General features: G+C 33.2%; 1 long non-coding RNA gene across 1 annotated transcript; it reads left to right on the top strand.

Annotated features, from left to right (window-relative positions):
* The first annotated feature begins 688 nt into the window (after window positions 1-688).
* On the top strand, window positions 689-2808 carry LOC107062089 (uncharacterized). The gene is made up of 2 exons (XR_001474413.1): window positions 689-2194; window positions 2362-2808. It is a non-coding gene; the product is annotated as an uncharacterized lncRNA (long non-coding RNA).
* Window positions 2809-8529: the final 5721 nt, after the last annotated feature.

The raw sequence follows: 8529 nt of genomic DNA, 5'->3' as shown, positions 1-8529 counted from the left end.
TAAATATCGGATCGACGGATAAGATTGTGTCACGTGAAGGGCATATATACTCTAGTTTTTAGACGGCAAGGGCATCAATGTCCCAATAGTATGACGGAGGGTATCTGCATGCCATTTACGATAGTTCGAGGGTATATTTATCCTTTTTTCCTTTGATAAATTTTACTAAATTATAGTAGTGGAAAACATACGTTAAGAACAATTAATCCAAATGAAAGTATTGTAAATTCACAAAGGAATCAAAAATAAGTTAGTGACAACCTGCGAGGTGATTCCACGATTGAACTTTAAGGATGAATATGCAAACATGGTGTGCTTAAGTGTGCAAAAATTCAACACGATAAATCGAATCTAAAAAAATGTTATTTGTTTATTACTATTGAATTAACGGATTTTTAATGGTTTTATAAAAAATATTATCGGATTATCGATTCGATTTTGATTTTTTAATATTGGGTATTGGATAAACCAATAATCCATTAAGACGGTAGCTGATTTACTACTTTACCCCTAGATAAATAGTAAATATTAATCTCAGTACCTTACTAAGTACTGTCTTTGTTCACAACTACACATGAGTTGCACATGTATAAGACAATTGTCCCTTAGTTACGTTTAGTAGTTAGTTAGTTAACTAATTAAGGGTAATTAGTGGTAGTTATAGATTAGCCGCTTAGTCTATAAATATAGTTGTACAAATATAGTTACATCAGAAGGTATTTTCTCTATTTCTCTTCGTCTCCATACGTCTAGGAATGGCGATTCCAAGCATCTAGGGGAGGATGCAGGGAGAACTCTCAAGTTGAAGATCGGCGAATCTTAGGTTGAAGTCGGCGTAGCTTTTCTAAGTGATTCGATTTTATTTTTTTGCGTCTTCGTTGTTGTCATTTCTTTGATTAGGGAAGTTGAGGAGCAACAATAGTGGAAATCAAAATTGACTAGCAGCATCCCTTGTTCATGCGACCATCGGATGGGCCTAGATCCATATTAGCTCCAATTCAGCTAAAAGGATCTAAAAACTATTGATTATAGCATAGATCGATGTGCATCACACTACAGTTGAAGAGAAAAATAGGATTGGTGGTACTAGGAACATGCAAGAAGAGCCCGTTCGAGAAAGAATTGCAGGAGCAATTGAAAACTTGCAACACTTATCCTATCATGGACCGTCATTAATACTGTAGCTCCACCTCTTTTCAGTGGAATTGTTTATGCTACAGATGCCTACACAATTTTTTGAAGACTTGCAGGAAAGGTTTGACAAGATTAATTGAGTAAGGATTTTTCAATTACACAGGAAATTAAATTGCTATAATTTCACAGAGGACCGACACTTTCTATACTTCACCAAATTAAAGAAACTTCGGGTTGAATATGATCTGATTGTACTTTTTCCTAACTGTGGTTGTGCTAGATATAAGGAGTACATTGAACACTTGCAACAACAAAAACGGTTGCAATTTTTGAGTGGATTGAATGATATTTATGCACAGTCTAAGTAACAAATCCTTATGAAATTGACTAAGCCTAGTCTGAATCAATGTTATGCCATGATTATGGAAGAAGAGAGTCATAAATATGTCAATAATTCGGGAAAACATGCTATAGGAGAAGGTATTAACATTGCTGCTTTTTGGAGTGCCCGGGCACCAAATTCTTTTAGCAATGGAAAAAGTGCAGGTCAGTTTTAAGGTACACCACCTAATCGTGGTTATCAGAAGCGTAAGAGGATTTGGAATGAACAATGCGACCAGTGCAAGATGCATGGCCACACAATGTTAGATTGTTATCAAATCATAGGCTATTCAGAGAATTTTAAGAAGAAGAGGAAGCCTCTGGATAATCATACATTATATGCAACACTAGGACGACATCAATTTCCCCCCTTAGGGTACTCAAGCTGGATATTCGCCTCTATACATGGATACTAGTCACCCAGCTCTTATTATGGTTATTCAAGCATTAGAGATAACACATCAACAGATGAAACTGTACATGGTGTAAATCACTTTGTTGTTGGACATTTTCTTGGTGTTGAACCTTATAGTAGGACCATTTAGGTGTTGATAAAGGGAAGGACTATAGGTGAGGATTGATGAGAACATTAATGTATCTTTATTTCCTCATCAATATGCACATGTTCAGAAAATGTTCCACAAGGGCACTACCTTTGCACCATCAGCAAATATGGCAGGTAATCGTTCTACTTTACTAGATAACAAGGATATATGTAATTGAATAGTAGATATTGGGGCTACTCATCACATGTTATCAGATTTTAGTGAATGTACGTAAGGGAATTCGTGATGTGCATTTGTCTGATGGAAGCAAACTTCCTATTCTAAATGTTGGTAATTGTAGGGTAGGCCAAGGGAAGATCCAGAATGTGTTATATGTTTCAAGTTTCAAAATGGATTTACTTTCAGTAGCCAAGTTGACAAGAGAATTGAATTGTGTTATGAAATTCTATCCTGATTTTTGCCTGCTATATGACCTTCACATTGGCCAGGTGAAAGAAATTGGTAAAATGATAGATGATATGTATCACTTGAAGTCCAGAGGAAGTATTCAGCACTCATTAGCAACCTACATTGCATCCATAAATAATGACATCTGGCATAAGAGATCGGGTCATGTTCCACTCAAAATGGTTATAAGCTTTTTTATTTGGCTAACAAATTGTTTTTTTTTGCTAGTAGAGATATGTAGTTTGTGAAAAAATATTTTTTCTTTCCAATCTAGCTCTTCTCCAGAGATAGATCATTATCAGCAAATGCACAAAATATAAATAAATGTGTTGTGGATGTATATCTTTTTATGGTGATTAGGGATAAGTCTATAGAAGTGCGTATGTCTTTGTCTATGCCTCATCCACTAGTGGATTCTGCTGCACAAGAAACATTGACCATTGTCATGGAACATGTGGTGGAAACTTCTCCTTCTGCTGAACCTAGAAGAAGATCCAGTAGAGTTGTTAAGCCTCCTACTTTGTTGCATGATTTTGTCTATAAGCCTGTCAAATAGCCCACCTCTTTTTCGGATCCTATGTCAAACTATCTGTCATACGATGGCACGTCTTATTCCTATCTCTAAATTTTATGTAATCGTTCTACTATTACAAACTCTGAATCTTATGAAGAGTGTAGCCATGAACCAGGGACTACAAGCACTTGCTGACAACAAGACCTGGTCCTTGACACATTTGCCTACTGAAAAGAGAGAAATTGGGTGTAAATGGGTCTCTAAATCCAAATACAACGATCAGGGTCAACTTGATAGGTATAAGGCTCGATTAGTGGCCAAAGGTTACACTCACCAGAGGAGTTAGACTATCAAGGTTCATTAGCTTCCACTATTTCAAAAGTTTGTTGAGCTTCTTGTGAAGATGGTTACAATTAGGGTTGTACTTACTTTAGCTGCTAAGTAAGGCTGGAAATTACATCTTATGGATGTTTTCAATGCCTTCTTACCAGGGGACCTATTGTAAGAGGTATAAATAGTTCCTTCTTCTAGCTTTTTGAAATAGGGGGAGTCCTCTCTTGTGTGCAAGCTAGCCAAATCTCTATATGGCCTCAAATAAGCCCCAAGTCAATGGAACTTGAAGCTCACTGGGGCCCTTAGCTTATTGTATCTAGTTTCCAACATAGCCATCATGATTATTCTCTCTTTACCAAGACTTCTGGCACATACATAGTTTTGATTCTAGCTTATGTTGATGATCTGATCATCATTAGATCATGTTTCTCACTCATTGAAGAAGCCAACCATTTATTACATAATCATTTCAAAATCAAGGATCTGGGGGAGCTAAGATATTTCCTTTGTCTTGATGAAACTTTTAGAAGTCATCACAACATTTTTGTGTGCCAAAGGAAGTTCACCCTGCACTTGATTGCAGACATGAGTTTAGCTGGATCTAAACCTACTAGTACACCTTTGGAAGCAAATCAAAACTTATTAGTGTAGAGTTTGACCAAGATTGTGAAGGGCATGCAGATGATGAACTGCTCACATATCCTAGAAGCTATCAAAAGCTAGTAGGAAAGTTGTTGTATCTAACAATGACTAGAACAAATATATGTTTTACCATCCACAACCTGAGCCAATTCATGCATTGTCCCAAGAAGTCTTACATGGAAACAACTTTTATAGTGGTAAGGTACTCGAAAATTTCTCCATGACTTGGAATTCCATTGCTATCAGAAAATTCTACATGACTTTCAGTGTACTGTGATGCTGACCGAAGATCTTTTCCCATGAGCAGGAGATTAGTCAATGGATTTATAGTGAAGTTGGGGAAATCCTTGATATCTTGAAAATCTAAGAAATAGAACACAGTCTCAAGAATCTCAGCAGAGGCTAAATATAAGAGTATAGCCAATGCAGTTGCTGAGATAGTATGGACAATGGGAATATTTGAAGAACTATGTTTCAAATTGTAACTTCCAGTGAGATTGCATCATAGAGATCAATTGTCACTTTATTAGAAAAACATACAAGAAGGTTTAATACACACTGAACACATCAATACTACACTACAACTTGCTGATATTCTAACAAAGAGTTTGAGAAAGACATAACATGACTTTCTGTTGGACAAACTGGGAATGTTCAACTAGTTCTCACTACACAGTTTGAAGGGGAGTATTGAAAGGATTACATGCGCCTGCACATGTATAGGATAATTGTCCCTTAGTTATATTTAGTTGTTAGTTAGTTAACTAATTAATGGTAATTAGTGGTAGTTAGAGGTAATTATAGATTAGTTGCTTAGTCTATAAATATAGTTGTACAGATATTGTTACATTCAATCAATACAAAAGATATTTTCTTCGTTTCTCTTAGTCTCAATAAATACAAATATTAAAACCTAAAGAAAAAAATCACATTCCTCTTAATTCCTCTTTATGTTGCGCTTGCATAGTATTTTTCATGTTAGTTATTATTGTATTTATTTTATGTGCGCTCTATAAAGTTATATTATTGCCTTGTCTTGTCAATTATTGGAGAAGTCATATATTTGTTTTATAAGCATTTTCTTATTAGTTAACCGAACTATTAAAGACCAAAAACAATAAACCGGAAATCGATACAAATATATCTTATTGGTTTGATCATTGGCTTAGTGTATTTAGAAACTGAAAACTAGTAAATCGAACCAATACTCCCTCCGTCCAACAATAGTTGTCCACCATACTATTTTGGTAAGTCAAACAATACTTGTCCACTTTATGAAATCAATAGATATTTTTACACTTAGTTCCTAATTTACCTTTATCATTAATTATAGTCATTTCTCTATTATATTTTTCAAGACATTATAATTATTATATTCAAAAGGGTGATATAGTAAAATTACACTTCTATTTATAGGTTCTAAGAAGTGTACAAAATCAATAGTGTACAAATATTGTTGGACAGAGGGAGTATTATATAAAACCACACTAAATCGACCGATGCACACCCAACTTCAAGGACTAGGATCATTATGTGTTGCCACGTCACATTCCCTTTAAATCATCACATTTAGGGGTGTGCATCAGTCAGTCTAGTTCAGTTTTATGTATTATCGATTCGATTTATTGATTTTTAAATACGCTAAACCAATAACAAATCAATAAATTTTTTATCGGTTTTTGTTCATTAACGGTTCGATTTTCCCAATAAGAAAATGCTCATAAAATAAATATATGATTTCTCACTTCTCTAACAATCATACAGTGTGACAAACAAATCAATCGTAAATTTTTTGATATAGTGAAACAAGAAATATAATGAGAAATTACATAAATAAATGTAGATGTAGTTTTAAGGCTAGAATTTCATGTTACAACCAAAACATAATATGAAATTTCTGATGTGAAGTAGAAGTACTGTGATGTGTTAAAGTGTGTAGACCGTAGTGTAGAGTACTCATATAGTGTCTAGTTATGTTAAATTATTAATATTTAATATTTATAAAAGATATAGTAGTAAATTACTATCGTCTTAATGGATTATCGGTTATCCAATAACTCAATACTATAAACTTATACCAAAATCGATAACCCAATAATTTTTTTTTAATAAAACCATTAAAAATCCATTAACCCAATAGCAATAACCTAATAATATTTTTTCATTTAATTTATTAGTCGGTTCGATTTTTACACACCCCTACTGTTAATTTTTTTTTTTTACTAGAGGCCAGAAAAAGCATCTTGCAGGTGATTCGAATATTCACCCGCTCAATATCACTTTAACATTATTGTCCTACTCGACAACATTACAACAAAGTCAAACAAGTTGTTGGAAAATCAATCTAATTAACACATATTTTCAGAAAAACAACTTAAGGTTGAAAAAAAAAAAGAACGAACGAGAATTTTATTGCATTAGGGTTTCTCAAGAATGGGGCTTTGATAGAGAGTATCCTGCAATTACTTTGACGGATAATTCGAGCTTCTAAAGGGAATGGTAGAATGTACTACATAAGATCTAATACCTGAAAACAGATAATCGTGGATTTAAATCGAGTAAGGAGTAAGAGAGTTGAGAGAGACGATCGATAGCGGGAATATTGAAGCTCAAGATAGAAACTGTATTTACTTCAAATATATTTTAATAAATTTTAAAACTAAACCTTTAATTTCTTAAAATTATAAAAGGGTCCTTCAGCACATTTAACAATTTCAGGCGCAAAAAATAAAGAGAAAAGAAACTGAGGTCTAGTCCTTTAAATCGTGAGTTTGAGACTTAAACGAGTGTTCGAGCCAGCTACTTTCTCGTGGTTATAAATTAAATAGTTGGGTCAAATAAGACAATCAAAAATATAAAAGAAAAGCGCATGATATGTTTGAAATTCCCTTGCTCAGGCCTGCTTGTTTGGCCAAATGATATGAAATCATAATATGAAATTATGAGACGAAATTAAAGTTTTGTCTAGGCATGCAATCTGGAATTTTTGTGTTGTATATTTTGTCATAAACATAAGAATATCATAAGTTAAAACTATCAAAATAGTCCAAATTATTTATTCAATTTCACCAAATAAATAAAATTTTATAAAATCGCATAATAAATTATTACAAAGCATTGTGGTCAGTCTTTTTTACTCAATATAGATGAAAAACTTTTTTTATTTAACGTGAAGTAGGCGTTTGGCCATGAGATACCATATCACGATATGAAATCTGCATTTGGACATGCGATTTCACGCTGATTCCATCTCATGATTTCATATCATGAGATGGAATACAATATTCTCCAAAAATCATGATTTGGGAATTCCATATCATGATTCGAGATTTTTTAAATACAAAAATTGACCACAAGTTTATATTTTGTTAAAACAACCCACATGGTATCTACTGACCATTTATTTCATATGTAAATAAAATTAATAATCATGTCATTACATTTTAAAATTTATTTTTCTCACCAACATAAAATATATCATTGCTTTCAATTCGGTGAATATAAATGATAAAGTAGGAATTGATTTGGTAAATATAAATACAAACGGAGGGAGTAATATATTTTTGATTTTTCATAATAAAAAAAAACTTCTCTTTTGCCTACATATAAAAATGTTTAAAGCAAATTAATATGAAAAAGGACAAAATTGGTGATGTATGTTTGATAATCATTACTTTCAATATGTTTGATTTTAGCACGAAATTAATGCACTGAAAAATGTGCAATTGCACACAAGTGAAACAAGGCATGAACCATATGATATTGACAAACAAGTGAAAATTGTCATAACCTTTACCGTGTTACATAGTTATTTGCGATAATAACAAAGGAGTGCTGAAATAACTGTATATGAGCATGAAAATATAGTGTCGAATAATATTGCCCAACAAATGGTTGATAAATAAATTTGATAAGAGATAATGAATTTAATTAATATAAATAATAAAGTAGGAATTGATTTAAAGTAATAATAAATTGTATGTTGGTGAAAATAATAAATTTTACAAAGTAATTGTAACATCCCAGAAAATTTTTGAGCCAAGACTTGAACCATCCTTCGTAGTGAGTAAGTTTTTAACAAAGAATTTATTTTTTTTCCCAAGTGTTAAAGCCACTAGATGTAGCACCTTGTGTTTCAAAAAGAACTAGAGAAAATTCATTCAAGTCATTCCTAAGTTCTTCTAAGTTTTTGGTCAACTTCAAACGACCATAACCTTCAGTGCAGAATGAATTAGGTGGGCTTAAGGCTGGCAAACGGACAGGACCGGATCAACAGGACCGGTTTTACCGGAACCGGTACCGGAACCGGTCCTCGTTACCGGATTTCCTTACCGGAACCGGATCTTACCGGAACCGGTTTTACCGGAAATTTCCAAAGGTTCCGTCCGGTCCCTTAGTTACCGGATTGGAACCGGTTTGGACCGGACCGGAACCGGTTCTTACCGGATCATTTTGTACCGGTAACTTTTTTTTATTTTTTTATTAACTTTAATTATTATATAATATTATATTATTAATTAATAAAATTATATTATTAAAAAACTTCAATTTAAAACTTTAAACTTTAAAGTT

Source organism: Solanum tuberosum, unplaced genomic scaffold (assembly GCF_000226075.1).
Source record: "Solanum tuberosum cultivar DM 1-3 516 R44 unplaced genomic scaffold, SolTub_3.0 scf00185, whole genome shotgun sequence".
NCBI lineage: Eukaryota > Viridiplantae > Streptophyta > Magnoliopsida > Solanales > Solanaceae > Solanum > Solanum tuberosum.
The sequence above is the reverse complement of the archived record's forward strand: the minus strand, read 5'-3'. Positions and strand labels throughout refer to the sequence as shown.